Source organism: Sphaeramia orbicularis, chromosome 13 (assembly GCF_902148855.1).
Source record: "Sphaeramia orbicularis chromosome 13, fSphaOr1.1, whole genome shotgun sequence".
Lineage (NCBI taxonomy): Eukaryota > Metazoa > Chordata > Actinopteri > Kurtiformes > Apogonidae > Sphaeramia > Sphaeramia orbicularis.
The window spans coordinates 27,734,134-27,754,815 of NC_043969.1; the positions used below are offsets into that span (position 1 = coordinate 27,734,134).

The window sequence follows — 20,682 nt, forward strand, 5'->3', positions numbered from 1 at the left end:
TATAATTTTTGTTGTTTTTTTCCTTTGTCACTCATCTATATGCATACAAATAAAACACTTATTTCAGTCTATGAGGCCTAAAGTTTTATCCAAGGATGATATGGATGTAATATAGAGGGAAACAAAGTGAGAAACTTCTGCATGCTTTATATATTTTACAAGAAAAGCTATTAAATCCCATCATGCATGTATGAAAGTGGTGCAGTGCAGGGGTTCACGGATTTGTCATTAACACATTTTGAGCTGTTATCTTGGGAGTTGAAACAAAAATGCTCCACTAACTGTATGTATATGCATAAGTACACACAGACCACAGACGGGACGACGCACATAAACGCACAAATACCCACAATAGAAAGTCGGTCAATGAATGGGAGGGGGCAGGCAGACTAGCAGGTGCTGTGTTGGTGGAAGATATGGCTTCTGTCCACCTCAGCATTTCTAAACACTCGCAGTTATCTTGCCTCTCCACAGAAGGAGAGGTCATTTCTTTTTTTCCTCTGGATCGCCGTCTTCTCCTTTCCTCATTTCTGCCTTCCCCTTCTGCTCCAGCCTTTTCTCCTGTCTCATTTATCTACTCCCCACCTCTCCTTTCATATGCTTCCCCTCTTTTCTTTAATCTTTTTTTCAGCATTCTCCTGCGTTCCTTTTCCACTCCACCCTTCTCCCCTTCGCCCCCCGCCTCCTTCCTCCCCTGCTCCTTGTCGTCTCCTGTGCTCTCAGTGGAACAGCCCATTCAGCAACAAAACAAAGCTGCCTACAGCATCACACACTGGCTAATCAAGCAAGACCAGAATGCAGCAGCCTTCTGATCCACTCAACAGCAGCATGATACCAGGTAGCAATGGGACCCATGCATGGCACAGGAGGCGACAGGGTTGTTACTGGGAAGTGAGGCAGCATTAGACGGGGCTCATGTGAGATCAGGATAAGTTTGATTACAAAGGTATTTTGCCTTTGCTTCCACTAAATGAATGTAAATGTATGCTAGCAAATGCATGACAAGGTGGAGAGAATGAGCCTGACACTGTAAAAGGCCATAACCAGTACAGGTTAAGAAGAGCAGGGCATGAAGGAGGCCACGAAGGAGAGGCAAAGAGATAATGGGCTGAGGAAAATTCACTGACAGTCCATCAGTGCTAATGCAGAGCACTGAAGATGATGATGAAACCCAACAATGGTCAGCTGCAATCTCCTCTTGGATGGAGGATGAGCGTTCACGGTTAGTGTGCCAACCATACCTCCTGTGAGCAAAATAACGGCTGTTCAGCTTCAGGGACAACTCAAAACACGACAAAGAAGATGGTCCTGCAAGATGTGGAGATAAGATGGATATGTAAACATGCCAAAGCAATAACAGGGGGTACATGAAGAGCTAGTGTAGGAAAAGACGTGTTCTGTAAGCTGGAAAAAAAAAAATGTTGGAGTCGCTCATCCACCTAAAGATAAATATTCATAGACCTAGCCGGAGCACCTATTTGCCTCATGGTGGGATTAGGAAAGGGAGTTGTGTTACCAACATGAAAAAAATCTTTTCTCTTAATAGAAGAGAGTGAGGGTAGGCTTAAGAACAAGGGCAGACAGAGTTTGCTAGCAGAACAGCCGCAGAGATAAAAATGTGCAGAAAGAGACCAGACACTGCCAAGAAACTTGTTATAACACTCTTCTTCTTCCCCCAGGTTTTCAGTCTGGATTCAGCCTTTTGAATTTGATCACAGAGACCATTAATGCTTCACCTCGGAAAGCCTTCATTACACATTTTTTTCTTATGTGCCATCCTCATGAAGAACTTATCACAGAAATGCAAGTTCAGATTTGTGGGGTTACTTTTCTATAGATGCCTTGCTTGGACTGAGACTTTGTGGCAGTGAATTTCTTTAAACTGCCTTACACATTTTTGCCATCACAACAACATAATTACAGGTTTTTTCTACAGGTCATCACCTTATAATATATAGGGTTATCAGTTTATAATGCCCTATACAGCCCTTATTTCTCAAGCTGCGGATAAAATAAACTGTCAACCCTCTTTTCTCTCATTCCAAGTTTTGTTTGCCAAGAGAAAACCCGGCTGCACAGGTACAGAAAAGCAGAGCCAGCATTTCTTAATGAGAAACAAATCAGCATACAGGGTGCTGAATATAAAGTAGGAATTCCAAATAAGTTAAATTGTGAATTATTAATTTTTGTGAGGGCTCAGAAAACATGTTCCTGGAATCATTACCAGCACCTTAATTTAAGCCGGAGAGAGAAAACTAGGTAGATTTCAGTTTGTTTTGCTGAATTTTAGTTGGTTATTGTAATATGCACAGGTTTCTAATACATACTGGTGTATAATTGCATCAGCCTGAGCATGGAATAATCGCTGTTCTAATGCATCATATAGCAAATTTTCTTGTCAGAGCTGTAGAAAACATTAGTTAATGATCACAGTGCTGGATGTTCCTGACAGAGAGTTGAAGGTTGTAATGTGTACAGGACAGCATGTCTGGATGAGATGAAGACAGTAATGGGTGTCAGAGTGGGATGCTAAGGAGGAAGAGAGGCCAGAGTGAGCCGTGATGAGCAGAGTGTGATGGTAGGCAGCAGAGAGGGGAGTGTGGTGATGAGACGGAGAGGCGTGAGCAGTGATGGTGTGGAGTAGAGGAGAGTGTGATGGTAGGATGGGATTTGAGTCTTTTAACTTCATTAGTTCCGCCTCAGTCTGGGGTCTGTAGATTATGTCTAATTAAGCAGCTTAACATGGCTTAAAAAGCACCACACAGAAAGCACAAGAGCCTTATCTGTCAACCTGCTCAAACGATTCTCCGCTTCTCCTTTTCTTGCTGTGGCAGGCTAACATAAATTCCCTTTGCATGGCCTTTATGCTAGAAAGATTAGAGGCTCTGACATCAGTGTGAGCTGGATAGCTAGCAGCCTTGGCGATAGCAGTGTCGGCTGTGGAGAGAGAAGGAGAGAGAGCATGTGTGCTGAGCAGTAGGGAGGCAGAGGGGCAGGCAGATGCTTCCTTTCCAGACTGCAGGGAGAGAGAGTCGATAAAGAAGGGTGGGGCTCACCAAACACCAGTCCTCCTAAACAACACGAGTCATTCTAATCATTGGTCGCACACCAGCCAGGATTACAACCAACAGCCCGCTCCCTATGAATAGTCCAGGTTCCACTCTAAAACCACACATGATCTGTAGAACAAGTAAGATGTCTTGACTATGGAATTAAGGGTGAGAAATGTTAATATTGTGTCTTGACACCTGGTGTTCAGAAACTTCCAACTGCACTAACTGGGACACTGCCATTAAAAAAATTAAATGCTCCGTCTTATGCATGTTTCTAGTCACTGCCTAAAACTGTATGTGTGCACCTAGATCTTATAATCTCTTATTAAATCCCTAAAATCTAAGTGGTTGAGGCTGCAAAACATCAAATCTATTTTTTTTTCAGTGTTATGGAGGATTCAGAATATTAACTGATTGGCTACATGACAAAACTTGATTCAAAAACACTCTTTACTTAATCTACATGCTGAAGAAACACATTCACAATAAGAAAAGCACTCGGAGAGCGCAGACCTCCGCCAAGACAGATCTGCCCCCCGCCCCCGATCACCACCAAAATTTAATCATTTCTTCCTTGTGCCAGTATCAACATTTCCTGAAGATTTCATGAAAATCCATCCATAACTTTTTGAGTTATCTTGCTAACAATCAAACAAACAAACCAACACACACACATGCACATACACAAAGCAAAGTGATCATAATACCTCCTGGCGGAGGTAATTAAAATATTACAAGAAGCACACTTTTTTGATTCAGCCATTTCTCTGGGAAAATCAAATTCATTCAATATCTAAAAGCAGTCTATTGTGCATGTGGCCTATTGACACACACACACACATTAACAGGAACAGTACAGAAGGAGCTTTATGGCTCTTTATTGGTTGAATCCAGACTTAACTAGAGGTATGAATCTCTGCTGGGCCCATGATTTGATAACAACTCACCCACCAGTGATACAAATACATGATTAATGTATGACATGCTAAATGTTCTATATTCCCCCACATTGCTGCGCTTTAAAAATCAGTTAATGAAAGGAATAAGCTAAACACAAATTTCCCTTTCAAACTTCTGTTGTTCTGTGTTACCCATCTCACCATGTAAATATTACAAAAAATAATTAAGCAAAATTAAAAAAAAAAAAAAAACAAAGTGAAATTTCCACAATACATTGCCAACACCCCCAAAAACTAAAATACAATGTACTCCCTTATTACAATGACTACACAGTATGTGGTCTTTAACCACCGAATCACATAAAACATAAAGGTGATGATATGACACAATGATGGTCTGAAAATTATGTTTAAGTCTAACATTTGAAATCTGTTATATATTAAAAATTCATTGTTACAGGTAACTAAGCAGAGTGTTCAGACAGACAGAAATTGAAATGGGTTTATCTTCAACTGCTGAGCTCTGACTTTTAACTAAGAAGTGATAGCAGACATCACTAAGACCAACCATCCAAGGCTGATAAAAATGTGCATACTGATAAAAAAAAAAAAAAAAAAAGAAAATGGAAAATGAATAATCAGATTCTCCACATTTGCTATAAATGTCAAATCAAATATGATGAAAATCAGAATATGTTTCAAAACTAAGATGGAGCTACAAAAGGTTTTCTAACAAAAATATTTCCTCTTGGCTTGGGTTATTGGAAATCTTGTTTAGTGTAACACTCCACAAACAGCACAGCAATAAAACAAGTATGTGTGTGTGTGGCCTCCCCACCTTTTTCTATACCTGTTAATTATCGCTCTGTTAGGAACTAGAGCAGCCAATAGGGCAGAAGTGCTCTGTGACATCAGACATGCCTGGCTGCCATATGTCAGCACAAAAAGACAACGTTGGCAGCTTTACACGACTGAGGAGGGGTTAGAGGTAGCTGTAACAAAACGTGGGAGGTCACGGGGAATAAGGCTTCACTCAGCAATCCAAGCCAGGCAACATTCCCCACCTCAGGCGCACAGCCGGATACAGGTACACAAAAACACCAAAAGTTCTTTTGTTTTACTATCTGTCCATCTGTCTTGGTAATGTTTTACCCTCTGTCAGACAGGTATGCAAAACAACAAAACCACAGGCACAACAAAAAGGACAAACTCTAGTCCACAAACACAACCCTCCTGGTATGAAGCAGGATCTAGCAATGTTTCGTGTGCTTTCAGGCTGGGCAAAGCAACATGGCTGACCTTAAAACTGGTTCATCTTGTTGACAAGCACAAACACAACAGGGGATGGGAGGAACTGTTCACACGTGGCCTGAAATCTAGTGATGTCAATGAGTAGCCTCAGAGAAAAAAACAGAGCTTCTCTTTGTGACACAAACTCATCTGATTCACTCCAGGTGTGAAGCCCATAAGCAGAGAAACACAGGTCGACTGCAGACATCCACATAAGCTGCACAACATGAGGTATTAAAATGACAAAAAGAAAGAACGAAGCAATGAAAGAGGTGGAGAAGTAGAGGCCAAGAGCTACAGAGAAGAGAAAAGAAGTACAAGATAGTGATAAAGAGATAAAGTCAAAGCCTGACTGATGCAGTGAAGAGAAAGAGTGCAGGACTTGGAAAGGAGGGAGAGATGAAGAGAGAGCTGCTATCTGATAGAAGGGATTTGCCCTTCCCTGGAACAGTAATTTAGTAAAGCCATTCTACAGAGGCCCATCAGTGGCGATCTTCTGGCAGATTAGACAACAAAACCTCATCCCTCGCTTTCCCCCAGCCAATCAGCGCCAGGCAGTGAGCAGAGGGCAGGGGATGAAGGGAGGACAGAGGAGGGGAGGGGCAAAATTTCCTGTCTCTGTCTGTTGAATTTAGGGAGGCCTCATACAACAACAAACGTGCTCACACACATGCGCACAGAATGCATACAAGGGACTGGATTGGAGTCAGGGCTATTACTGTTGTATTTTCCAACCCTCCGGGTACAGCAGCTCACACTGTTTGGTTGCAGAAGCTGGGGATTTGTCATTTATAATCAGTTTTCCTGCTGTTGTTTCCCCTGCATTCGCTTATCCTTTTTGCAGTTTGTCTGTAGCCCTAAAGCACCTCAGATTCCTGTGTTGTGTCGGTCCACTCACTCTCCACTTCTCCCCCCTCTCTCTACATGTCGGCCTCCTCCTCGTCCTCATCCCTTCCTCTACTTGTGCCCCAGCTGTGCAAGCAGTGGGAGCTGTTTACCACAGCACATCATCAGGGGACCCCGACAGCACCGCCTTCACAAAACTCTCACAACCGCTGCCCCAGTGTTAAGCACATGATGTTAAACATTATAGTCCTGAACAAATCAATGACACATTGTGCCCTTAAACAACCTTTCCTTAACTTATGGCAAACTGTCAAAGTGAGTACTGCAAAAAAACATGTCAATAAATCAGTAGGACAATATAAAACACTAACTTTTGCACACATATGGTATATACAATGAAGTAATACTGGAACACCTACACACAAAAAAATGTTTTCCCTTTAGGCTTTGTAAACAGTAAGGCAGATAATACAAATATCTAAACATACAAAGCTAATAGTATAATGTACCGATAAATTACTAGCACCAGGTACCAGTATAAGTGGGGCACCTCAAGATCAAGGGGGTAAAAGGAGATGGTGTCACTAAAAGAGCACCAGTCAATTATCAAATGTTGGAAGATTATGTAAAATAGTGATGAAATATGTCAATTTTAGTTTCATCCAGATGTACTATAAAGATGAATGGAGATGATTACCACAATTATGCAAAATAATTGCAGCTAGCTTAAAGAATTAGAAAAAGGAAATTGTGTAATAACTGTGACGGGCCTTATACTGTACACATACGCATATCTCCAGAGGAGTGAGCTCCTCTTGGCAGTGAAGCCCTAACCATCAACATCCTGTGTCTCCTTCTTTAGCACTGACATGTGAAAAAACAGAGTAAAACAACAGCTAGCTGTTCTTTCCCCCTCTCTGCCATCACTGCTTCCTGTCTTCCCTTTAGAGCTGCTGCCCAACCTCATGAGACCCCCTGAGGACCCCCGGATCCCCTTAGGAGATGGCTGACATCACCCACCCATGCACATCTCCCATCAACTATGACCTCGGGGGGAGCAGGTGGAGGGAAAGGAACAGAGGAAAAGACAAGGTCCTAGATGTAAGCTCTATTCTGTGGTCTAAAGCTGCACGTGAATATTCCAAGAGTTGCACAATTTCCTAGAATCTGATCTACTATGGCCAAACACTGACAGACTAGGGACAGAAAAAGGATATATTTACATGGTTGAGAAGCAAATCTAAAATACTTTGGATGGGAGTCTCCGTAATATAGGAGTATGTTGAAACAGAGTTTGCTTAAGGTCTGACATTAAGTGTGCTTACGCGTAATACCATGAGTTGCAGTTCAAGGGCAGGTTAAACTGGTCTTTCACAGTTGTTGGGTTTGTTCTACTAAATACCACACTAACAGAAGTGCCTTGCCTTCAAAACAACATGACTCAAATTACATGTTTATGTCAACTCCTACGCTGATGATATACTTCTAGATGTTTTCTAACAATTCCTTTCTTTCTTTTTTTTTTATAGAAAAGTAAAATAAAAATTCCCTTTTCCCCATGTTTGATGTCTCCCTCACACACATATATAAGTTCACAGCGGGGGGTAGAAATAATGGGAACAACAACCTTCATATAATGATCGTGTTTGAGTCATTTCTGGCAGAGGTCTGACAGAAAACTCATAAAGGCAAGGCATTGCCAATTTCTTCTATCACATGATTCTGAAAAGGAAGACACCATTTCAATAAAATGTTCCCAACATGACCAGAATGGAGCCTAGTTTTGTAGTCATTATTTCTGCCCTCTTTCTTTAGTTACATTGTATGTTTCAGTAAATTAAGTTCACTCTACTGAGACCTGTTTTTTTCCTACTATCACAAAATGTTTTCATTATCTTGTGTACTTGTTTTCTATTGCAACATATGGACAAGGAACCAACACAAGGAATGAGGCTTGATAACAATGATTAGCCTATGCATCCTGGAAATGTAAACTAATGTCATGATGAAACTATGCAGTTGGTGCAGAATAGGACTGAGGCCGTATGTTGATAGGAAAACACAGACTGCTACTGCTTTCAATAATCTGCCTAAATGTTGATTATCTTTAAAGCCGTGGAAAAATCTTACATAGACGCAGTTTGTTTTTGTGTTTGCAAGAAACTGACATTATCACTGATGTTGCAAGATACAAGCAACACATTTGGTGTTTGCAGGAAACTGACATTATCATTGATGTTGCAAGATACAAGCAACACATTTAGGTCACTCATTTAGGGTTAAATAATTCAGTACATTTATTATCAAACATTAAACTTCAGTAGGTGAAATGGTACTCTGTCAGATAAAAGGACAAGTTTCTATTCCTCTTAATGAGCAGTGGTTAGCTTTGCCAAATAAATATCCATCCTTTTTAAAGGGAACTGGTTCAGCTGGGAACTTAGTAAACATTCTGACAGATGTGAAGAACTGGAACCTACATCTGACAACAAACTAATTCACAAGTTCCACAACGGACAAAGCTATATGTTGGATAAACTATTTTCACAGTCTACTGCATAATATTTAATGTCAAACCAATAAATCATAGGTTGACACAGCAGAGTCAGAGTGGAAATGACCCATTTGAAATATGAGAAAATTAGCTGGATCTCTGCGTGAACGAAAATATGACAATGTCTCTGAGCGTGTTTAATGTCTTCTTGATTGTTCAAAGATACTCTGAATTACTGTCTTCTCATTGACCAGATATCATCAACAATTGAGAACAAAAGACATTCTTAGACCACAATCAGTGCAAAATGAGCAGCCCATTAGTCATTCAGAGTCATTAGTGATTAACTACTTTGCCTTTTAGGAGAAACTGTACAATGGAAAACAACAGCCACCATGAACAAACAGGGTTTCCAGACTGGAGCTGGGCAATATGGGCAAAAAAAATTGAATCTTATTTAATTAACTAAATTAATTACCCTTTTTTTTTTTTTTTTTACAAAGTTTTGAATGATTTTCCAGCTTAATTGATTGTCTTCTGGCTAAAAACATAACCCAATTAAAAAATTATCTTATTTACTAAAACTATATGCCATACATGATTAAGTTCACAAGATGAAAACAGATTGCTTGTTAATTTGTATTTATTTAGGAGCAAGAATGGAGTAATCTCAATTTGATTTAGGCATTTTTCATGAGTTTAAGACAAAATCTCAATTAATCAAATTAATGGGTTACACATAACAACAACACTAATAATAATAACAATAATAATAATAATAATAATAATAATAATAATAATAATAATAATAATAAAAACTACATCTCTCTTACAACCAGGGGTGATTAAATAGTCAAACAGTAGTGTTTTTAATGTGTTATTATTGGGTAGCTTTTATTTAATGATACATTCAAATGTAATTAAAATCCATCTTACTATTATTTTCAGTAAACAATTTGTAAAATCTGTAATTATTTACTAAAAACTACTTTACAGATGGCAATAATTTTAAAACAGAGCAAAACTTAAATATTGCGCTAATGCACAAAAGGATATGTGGCCTAAATCTGTTTTATACAGACCATATGAACATCTCTTTGGCATAACAGCAAAGATATAGTAATTATTGAAAACTGCAGTGCCATTTAATAGAAGTAACTGAAATCAAAATTCACCCCCAGGGAAATTTCCTTTGGTATGAAACATAAATAAATAATCTGCATACCCAAGCAGTCTGCTGAACTTTTGACATGCATTTTGTACGAACAACGAGCTCGGTGGAGGTTCATCTTCCTCCTTTTAAATATTTTCTGCTCGTCACATGGATTTAAGCCACAACAGGCCCGGCTCGTCCTGACCTGACAGACTGCATTCCCAACAACCTTCTCCCTCATTGGACAAAAAGGTCTGCATTCTCTTCTCCTCAGCGACTGTGACTAATGTGGGCCATGGTATGGTGAGTCTGTCCTTGCTCTGAACAATTCTCAAACCAAAAACAAGTCCTACAAATGTTTATATTCTTCACCCATGTTTCCCCCACTTATCTCCACAATTTATGACATACATGGATGTCAGCGTAGCAGCAAAAGTAAAGGCAGCACAGGCTCAGGTTCTGGGTAGATTCACACTCAATGATGATGTATTAGTATTATTATTAGATGTTCAGACATAAACACACATTGTTGCAAGACCGTCGTTGTTCTAAAAACTGTCCAAATGTATGAGTCAGTGCAATAACCTTAACAGGATAATCCAAGCTGGATGTTTTTTTCCTCACTTCTGCTTATTGCTTAGTGTAACCGTTACTAAATTTAATTTATTCACTGTAAGGCTGACTGCAACAAAGTGAGAGGATCCTTAATCTCATTTCTCAACCTTGATGAAGTGTACTGCTTCTTAATAATTTAAGTTGTGAAATGTGTTCTTTAAGGAGAAAAAAAAGCGAACTTGAAGAATGGATGATAAATTGAGACACATTTTTTCAGTACCCAACAGGAATGTTACAAAATGGTGGATCCTCAGGAGCTGCTAGAGCACTGCAACAGGAAATGAACTCTGACATAAGAGCTATGGACCTTGGGGCCCCTACTGCATCCTGGGAAATTATGGCACCAAGAAGAGAAATGACCCATGTCGCCCCATGAAAATCCAACACAGAGCAAAATCCATTTACAATCCCCTAAAATGGCACACTGGTATATCTTGACATCATTCATGGCAGCCTTTTCTAATTGCTTCTAGATACAAGCATTCAAGGTGATTCATCACTAGGAGTATTTATTTAGCACCAACAAATGTACTGTTTGCCCAACAACAGTAACATTCAGAGTAACAAGGTCAAAACCAGGCCAGCACGCAGACTGGCAGACTCATGGAAACTGCGGTCTGTCTTTATTTCATGCAGATGGACCCACCAGTGCCACAATAAAGACAGCCAACAACAGAAAAAGGAGGGGGGAGAGAGCACTAGCATTAATAAGGATGACAGTGCTACTGTCTTGAGATTGCCGAACACAGTATCACTTGGCTCAGCCTGCTTTGGGTGTGCCTCCTCTATCAGAAAAACCCATCTCTCCCTCCGACGCCACTGTTAGTCGCCACACTGTGTTTTATGGCTGCTTTCCCAGCCGTGAGACAATAGTATGGACATCATTAGCTAAGTGGTGGCTGGATGACAGGCGATGGCTCTGCGATCAATAACGGCTGGCCCAGGCATCCACGGGCGGAGCAGTGCTTACTCATCAGCCCTGGGCCTGCATGAGCCTTAGCCAGAAACTGGGACCGGGGTAGATAAGGGATGTGGAGGTGTCGGGGGCTCGCTGCCTGTGATAACAAATAGCTATGAACAGCCACCTTATCTTCTCACCTTAAAGAGGATATGATGTCCACTGTCACACAGCTGCCTAACGGCCCGAACTGCTCTGACAGTTACGGTTATGAAGGTGAGAAGAGGTCAGCCACTGTCGCTCACTGTTTGTGTGTATACACATATTATATTCAGCAGTGGCATGAGGTATATATGCTAGACCCCAGTGCATGCTATTACGACAAGCCCTCGTGCACACTGACCTTTACCCTTAACTATCTACCATATCAAATTGTCTTGTCATATGATAGAGACTTCAACAATGTCAACATATATACTACCTAGAATTCAGCTGTGCTAATCTCTGTGATAAAAAAATCAACAAAGAAAATAAGAAATTATTCATTTTGCTGAATTTATTTGGAGTTTTGATAATTTATGTAGTAAAACCTGTCATTTTTTACAGACTGCATCTGATTGTTTCACCAAAATAAAGGCAAAGAAAACCAGAATAAAGACGAACTTGTCTTTTAAAGCTGATACATAGCAAATGCCACCATAGCGCCTCAATTCAACATAGCTCAGGCGCTAGCATGCAGCATTTCCACTGCAGATATAGTACTCGTACAATACAGCTGGTCGTCATGGCAACTCAGAGTAAACTATTGTGATATCTCCACCGCAGCAGAAGCTATAAAAATGCAACAAAGGAGGATGACACTTAAAACTTTAGCTATAATTTCTGAAAAAAATCTGAAAAGAAACAAAGAATTTTTTTCCAGGTAAGAATATCGTTGTTTACACTTCAAAGATGTGGTAAATTTATCAAAATAGAGCCAACATTAAAATTTCTTCCAAAATTTTCCGAGACTTCCCACTAACTTAGCTCAGTATTCCACGTTGCTACATTTAGTATTGCTTTGGCTTGTTTGGAACCCCAACGAAGGTGGCGTTAGAAATAGAATCTAATACTCTCTGCTCTGACGCCGTGGAAACACAAAAAAAGCTGAGCCAGTTCAAGGTGAGTCAAGCTGATACCTACAGTGGAAGATGACACAAGTTTAAATTAATTTTATGCTCTTACAAGGATCAATCCTCCATCCATCAGGACCTGCTTTCTCTGCACACACTCTCATCCCATGAGCCCTGAAGTAACCACACTGCCTCTGCTGTCTACGTTTACGCTCCAATGTCTAGAAACTTTATAGTTTTATAGTTAATTCATAATAGTTTTACATATTCGTAAAGCAATTTCCAAAGTCTCAAAGTTGAATTGCATCAACTATGAATACTAAACAACGACAGCAAGGTAATGATTTACAATTATTAAAATGCCTGGAGCAAGCTCCAAGTTCAGAATACCTAATTGCAAAATATTCGGTACTTCCTGTCCAAATACAAGGCTTTTCATGTGAATGTGGGGAAGACAGACAGTGTCAGTACATGTTCACCGGGGAGATGCCAAAGGCCAGCACAGTGGTGGCAACATCCCCCTAAAGTGGCATCTGAGACAAACATCTAATGACAAGGTGGTGCCCTTAACATGTCCTTAACCACAGCTGACAATAATGCTGCACTGTGCTCCAAAGACAGAAAAAACTGAAACTCAGATAAACAAAGTGAAATGGAATATTTGAGGAAAAAGAAACGAACGAGAAAATAAAGCAAGGGAGCAACAACAATCGATTGAGCTTAAGAGGAGTTTGTGAAACCTGGGAAAAGTAAGAAAAACTCAAGGGTCAAGTGAACCTCTCCTCTCCTCTCCTCATCAGTTTGTGATTAAACCTGTCAGCTTTAATTAGAGCCCATCAGAAATAGAACACCTCTCTGCCTCAGACTCTCCACCTCTCTCGTCTCTGCCTAAACACTGCAGGTGTACAAAGACACTTTCAATAAAGTTGTCAGAACACTGGACAGAAGCAGCATGCAGGAGACATCATGATAAATAACAACGCTAGAGGATAAGACACATACTAAATACCATGTTCCAGTCCTGTCAACATGCATTAACGATGAGCATTCGCAGTCAAATATCTAAAGCGGTTGTTTTTCAGCCACGAGGAGGCAGAAACAAGTTAAAGTAGATGGCCAAGGATTATTCTAAAAATCACCATAACCTCACTTCCTGTTTCTGCGAACAGTGTTGTTTGTAAATTGTCAGAACCTAAAACCTATCATGTACTTAACTTTACAAGCAATTAAGGCAAAAATGGAAAAGTGAATGAAGGAAGCAAATAGCTGTAGTTACACCCCCTTCTGCTTTCCTGTAGGGTGTTAACAGAACAGTTTGAGGAAAAAGTGCAGATGTGAGGAAAGAAAGCCGGGAGTTTTTTGTAAGTTGTAATATTATACCAGACAGAAGTAGCTTACATACAGAGGCCGGCTTGATAGAGAACCCACCCACCCTTCAGACTCCTAGATAGCCTAGTGGACTTTTTTTGACTCATAACGATAATGATGGCTGATGCACTTTGCGTAACCATGACACCTCATCTCCACCACTCTTTAATGTGTAAGGGTGGACTTGCATAGAGCGCTTGGCACACTTACTCCTTACCTGTTCAACAAATCAAACTTTGAGTTGTGATCAAGTACACACAACTATACAGCTATAAAATAAAACAATGTGTCCCAGTCATGATTCATTAAGTACATATATAAAAAGTTTTCAGCAAGATCCTGAACTATCTTCTGCAAAGGTAGAAGGTTGGGTTTTAACAATGCTTTAAAACCCAAAGCCAGTAGTTTAAATAAAGGTCATCGTACGAGGCATTGTTGCTAGTTTAGCTAATACTCTGAATCAAAAAAGCACTACTATTGCCCTCCTTTTAGCTCTGTTCTGCTCCTTTAACCTCCAACTGTCCTCTTCTCCTCCACCCTGTCCACTTCTTCTGGCCTCTTATTCTCCTAAACACTACCAGGCATCATAGGTGGACTTCCTACAGGAAACCTAGGGGCGCCAAGAAGGAGAATCTCCAGAGAGAAAGTCAAACAATGACACACAAGGGCTTCTCCTGACTGCAGTCCAATTTAGGCAATGAAGCCTGGGGACTTGTGAGACCTGTGTCAGGGTAGGTCAGCACAACAGGTTAAGACAAAAATGAAAACTAAGTGCTGCGGGAAATAAGTGCGTGTCCACAGACCACAACCAGCCCTGTTATCCTTTAATACTTCTGTAGGAGGATTTGAGGGCCGTCTCTTTCTTTCTGGGGGCAAAAGGCTCACAGTGTCTAGGACATGTACACTCACTGTAAACACTGACTCACTCAAAGCAATTAGACTTTTATATCCCTAATGTCTTCATATGTTTGAGCATGCATTTATGTATGACTTTTTCATAAGACAAAGGCTACAGGCATTCCAGAAAATTTGCTGGCACTGTGCGTAAGTGGTAAAGAAAACTTTGTGTGTACAACAACAGCACTAAAAGTCCAACCTATTGAACTCCAGGCAGTAGCCTCATTTCATTGGCAGTGACTCAATCATAACATCTTATCTACGGACATGCTGAGTCATGGAATTCAGCTGTGGCCAATAGCCAAGCAGCTGGGTTACTTATGGCTGTCATTGATTGGTTGATCCCTGAGCACAAAGCTGAAAGGGCACATACCAGGAACACAGCCTGAAGCACAAACTGGCAGCAGTTTGCTGAGTGGAGGATAGCTTGCACTTTTCTTTTTCTCTCTCATCCTTTTCTTTTCCTCAACTAACTACTCTGTTGTGTCACTGTCATTTTTCCTGGTTTCTCCCTGTTCTTTCCTCCTGTTCCCACCCGACAGCTCTTCCAAATCACCCCATTAGCCTTGCCCTTCTGTTGTGTAATTGTATCTGGAATAGCAGGGTAGGGCCGCTCATGTCCAGAGGTCATCGTTCCTCTGTGGCTTACATCCTGGCTCTTCATCTCCATGGTCACCAAGCTTTGAAATACTGTTGCCATCTTTTTGTACAAACATCTAAAGAGTAGTTAAAGACAGAGGCCCACAATTTGGGCCTTTAATCTTAATTAAAGCTCTTACTTTACACCCACGTTAGTCATTAAAAATACATTTGTACTGAAAATGTAATACCATAAAGGTAAAGCTAGGATATAGCAGGGGCAAATGCAATCTCAGTTACAGATTAATTTCATGTTGAATTATTATTATCTAGGAAACCATTTGCCATAAAGGAATAATGAATATTCCTGAGAATAATGGAGATATTTTTTCATCTTCTAGATTCCTGAGATATAAATTAGGATTCATTCAGCATCGTTGGTTTCGGTTTAGTCTCCTCATACATAATTCGGTCATTCAGGATAAAGAGTTAGACTGGCTCAAAAACAGAATAGAGGCCTTTCTATCTAGCTGTCCCCATCTGCAAATCTGTAATGAGCGAGGGAGCTGAAACAGTGGGGAGAGAAGGGAACCTCAGTTCAACTGGAGCAGGCACACTTTCTAATGGAAATTCAGATACAATCATCCCAGAATGCACTTCTCTCTGCCTAATAATCGGCCACTAGAACAAGGCAGCCATTGAGAGGAGAGTGACTGTAATCTGGTCCACCAAACTCCAAAGCTGCCCGCTATAATTAGCTCCTTTCTCCATCAAACACAGGCTTACACTGACTCACAAGCAAACCTCTCCTGTAATACACGAGAGAAGAGTTTAGTGAACGCCACATTTTTAGATGAGTGGGGATATTTTCCATCCTCAGCATATGGAGTTCCCCTGCGATGACAGGTATGCAAGCTGTGAAATCTGCAAATGAGCAGGTGAGAAGCCACTGTTTGATTCATCAGCACAGTGGTCTGTGGAAATAAAAGCCTGAGATGACATGGAAATAATATGGTATGGGGCAGATTTTTAAATGGAGTGGTATTAGCAAGGAACACATCTTTCCTTATTAAAATACCCCACTTGGATGGGCTTACTGATCAGGGGCATGTTTGACACTGAAAGGCTCAAGCACATTTCAATTACAGCACCTTTCTCATTTGATTACTGGTCCAGTTTTGAGAAGTTAAGTGAATACTAAGGATTAGATGTGATATGAGCAGTAGATATCCCTCATCAGTTCCTCTTACAAAGCAACCCTGTGTTTATCCCTCTGCATATGGGACAGAATCCCATTTCTATCTCACAGAAACAAACCAGCGCCATCATCAGAGGATGGATCCACATCTCTGGCCTATATTCTGACGAATAAAGCCTGCCCTCCTCTAATCCCACAAACATGTTCTAGTCCAGAGACTCACAACACGATCTGTGGCCCTGAGGCAGACAGACGGGGATGAGTGGGTATGCTGGTAGCTAGCCTTCTGCCTGGGCAAATGGCATGGCTATTAGGGAAAGAAGAGGCTTCCTGGAGAGGTGTGACTGCACTGCAAAGGGCCCAATCAAGCAGAGAACAGAAGTGCTGACAGCCGCTAATGCATTTACCTGAGAGCCAAGAGACCTTCTATCCAAGAAGTGTGTGAATCTGTGGGTGTTTACTTCCTTCTTAGTGTGGTCTTCCCAATAAGGTTGATTAGGATCAAAGAGGGAAAGTAATCACAAAGCAGTTGTCGCACAGCTAAGAGCAGCTACGACACAACTGGTTTGTTCAGGAGGATGTCAAAACTAAAACCATCTATCACCTTTCCATATTTCATAGTTCCTGTTTTGACAATATCCCATTGCTTCAAACCACAGTGACACAGCAGTGCAGACCAAAGCTGTAGCTGCACACTTATGTTTTAATACCATATCACTAAGCTTCACAGCTTCACCTCACCCTTCAAATCCTTCACAGTCTATCTTAAATCAATATTCCAGAAGGAGGTACAAATATCTAAGCTGAACTGAAAAAACACTGTACTGAAGTCCAGTTAAGAGACTCTGACAAACAGGGAGTGGTGGCAGGGCAACGGCCACATTGCAGAGGTAGTGAGCTCAAACTGTGACACACAGGTGACTGACTACACAGGGCACGAAAATAGATTTATGGCAGTGTTAATTGTTACATGTCATTAGGTCATCCCATCTAGTCAGTGTGTACCTTCTTATATCACAGCGGGGCCAAAGTGTAAATCCCCACCTCAGATATTTAAGCGATTAAAAATAATAATAAAAAACTCATTGAACCATGTACAAGGTCCATCAGTATCAGAGTAGTTTGTATGACAGGTACAATCACATAGAACAGGCAACTGAGAAGAGTTACCTCCTCAGCTGGGCATACACACTTCAGATAACCGTGTGACAAGGAATCCTGGAGCTACATAAAGCTGAACTAGTTCCAAAATTAGTGGGACATGTAATTAAAGAGAATAGAATAATGTCTAATGATTAACATGAACTTATGCTCTGAGAAATGCGAGTTTAAGTGAGTGGCTGATGAAATCCTAGGTCGAATAATAGTCACAACAATTAGATTCAGACCAAAAACTTACCACAAGCCTATTTAATCCAATTGGTTGTTAGTTAAAGACAAGGCAACATACAGCTACTTGACAGTCCTATAGTGCAAACCCTCATCCAGTTTTAAAGTCCTCTCTGCTGCTTATATTCAAGTCATACTGAGGAGTTTCTCCAGGCCTGACAAGAGCAATGCATTCCAGGTGTTGTTGTACAAACATTTTTAATGTTTAAACAAGATCCATTTTTATGAGCCCCTTTCTCCTCTCTAAACTTCCTATTTCAACAAGCACAGGGTGAAAGCAGCCTACAGCAGGACTGCCTTTATATTATGCACCTAAACATCATCATTTCAGTAATCATTATTAGTATTATCTCTTCAAATCACACCAGCCTCAGGGGAACTGGGTTCACTCCCAGTTTCTTGTTAGTCGCAGTAGTGCAAATCCATCCAGGCTGCAATGTTAAAGGAGGTAAACGCCTCGAAATGTGTGGTTTTTATCCTTGTTTAAAGCTCCTAAGTGTCCCCTGACGTGTTAGCCTATTTGATGTAAAGGAATAGAGTATAGGATAGCCTACATACCATAGCATTCCCCCGTCTCTCCAGCTCCGTCCACTCCTTTCTTTCTCTCTCCGGTCCTCTGCGACTCACAGCCGGTGAAAGACTTTAAAAAACAGACAAAAAAAAAAAAAAACACTCCCTACAAACACTCACATCGATGACTTTTTCTGTACACAGCCTGTCTGTCTATCGCTTCACACATTAAGTGCTCATTTTCATGTGTCTGAAGTTTTCCAAAACGAGATGCATTATCACTAAAGGAGGAAAAAAAACAAGTAAATTCTCCTCAGGAAAAGAAAAAAAAATGCTGTCCAAACTCCAGGCTTTTCACCACGGCTAGAAATGTCTTGCGAGGAGAAAAGGGGGAGGCGTTGGAAAGCGCTGTTTCAGTGTGTTTTTCCTTCTTGGTTCACCACCACGTTGTTTTGACCAATTATTATTTCCTTTGTTGTGTCAAAAATAAAAGAGTCCGTAAGAAAAGCGTTGTCGAGGTTTGCCTTCATTAACACCCGCGGTGCATTCACTGGACAACAGATCGACGGAAACAGTACAATTTTCCTTTCTAATGTTAAGCCCCGTACAGGCTAAATGTGTGACGGTGTGTTTAAGTCTATTTTTTTCGGCTTCCCAATAATGGCGGACCTTCTCCCGAATCCAGCATCTCCCCTCCTATTCACAGAGAACAGAGAGAGAGAGAGAGAGAGAGAGAGAGAGAGTCTCGCCCAGCGGTTCATGGACACAATTACAACACACGATGTGTTCCTGAATGTGACTGCTTAGTTCATCACTCCAGTCCATGTTAATGTATGAGGAAGGACGCAGAGTAGGTCCAACACAAAGAGACTACGCTTATAAAAACAGAGTGAAAGCTGTAGGGTAACATCTATCTTTTTTCTTTTTTTTTTTTTCAAGTTTGTTGCATGAATATGGTATCTTATAACTACACAGATTCATTGGTGTAGACATTATTTAAAGCACAAATATTAAAAATATGACCACAAAGAAGTGATGAATCCACAAAACTTTACACGGGGTACATTGCAGGTTTTTGAAGGGTGGTATAATAATAATAATAATAATAATAATAATAATAATAATAATAATAATAAATGCTTTATTTCTAACATATAAAAAACACAATACAAGCATCAACAAAGCAAATGCCTCAATCAGGTTTAGTTTTCATTTGAGTCATTTTATATATCTTGTAAACTATAAACTTTGCCTCCAGCCATAACATTTATAACTCTGAAATACTGGTTCAGCAGCAATAATCTACCGCCAAGACTCATTTTATCAGTTTAGTTTAGTTTATTAGTGTTTGTTTGTATTAGCAGTTTACTTGCCTGTTTATGTGCGACACATCATCAGATTATGCTCCTACATTCTAGTCTGTTGTATTGCAACACCATTTCCAGGCATTAGCAAAAAAGGAATGTGCTCATGTTGTCATGATTATAATTAATTGACTTTATTTTGGTCCATCTGCCCTCTTGGCCCCATGTCTTATACCCCATTTCCTTCCACAACTGATCTCCATTTCCTTGTCCAAATGCAAATATTAGTCATCCTCTATAGCTAGCAGGTTTTAATGCTCCATGGCCACATGAATTGTACTAGATTTGCTGTGCAGATCCCCTAACAAAAAAAACCCTCACCAACCAAGACACAAGGAAAATGTGTAATATCTTTCTTCAGAAAATCAATCATTTCAGAGGTTACTCTCAAACATGAGTTAACAGCTTAGTAAAACAGTTGCTGTGAAGTTGTTCGATGATTTCAGATCCTGGATGAGTGAGGTATTAAATGTATTAACTTTTTCTTTGATTGATATACAACATGATAAAGAAAAGGGAAATATTATAAGGGGAAAAAAAAAAGAAATATTCACGATTTTCACAAGATTTTCTGCATTTTTAGAATGATGAGGCATCTCTGTGCACTTGAAAAGTTTGCCTCTTTTACAAACAACTCAAACAGATGTTTAGTGTCTTTCATTTGGACTTTTCTCCAGAAATTCTCCTCTCTCTCCCTGGCACTCCTTGCTTGAACTTAAACATGCACTTGAAATCTTGTGATCTAAACCCTGTGCGATATGAAAACAAATACTTCACATGGCCCATGACCTCAAAACTATTGATTCTGAAAAGAAATTTGACACTAAAGAATATCTAGAAGTGAAACAGTCCTTCCCAAACAGTCTACGAGCCTTATTCAAAGCGCATTTTTTAGTTACCATCTAGACAAAAGCTCTTATGAAACAATCAGTCTACTAGAAGATGGATTAAAAAAACTAAAACATAAGAAATAATAGTTTATGGCTATTATTCCCACATCATTTATAAAAGTAAAAG

General features: G+C 40.2%; 1 protein-coding gene across 1 annotated transcript in view; it reads right to left on the bottom strand.

Annotated features, from left to right (window-relative positions):
- The window catches only part of arhgap35a (Rho GTPase activating protein 35a), a 64,114-nt gene extending 45,097 nt beyond the window's left edge, over positions 1-19,017 (bottom strand). The window contains exon 1 of the mRNA XM_030151492.1: positions 18,350-19,017. The gene's annotated coding sequence lies outside the window, so the exon portion shown is untranslated. The remainder of the gene's footprint in view (positions 1-18,349) is intronic.
- Between the last annotated feature and the right edge of the window lie 1,665 nt (positions 19,018-20,682).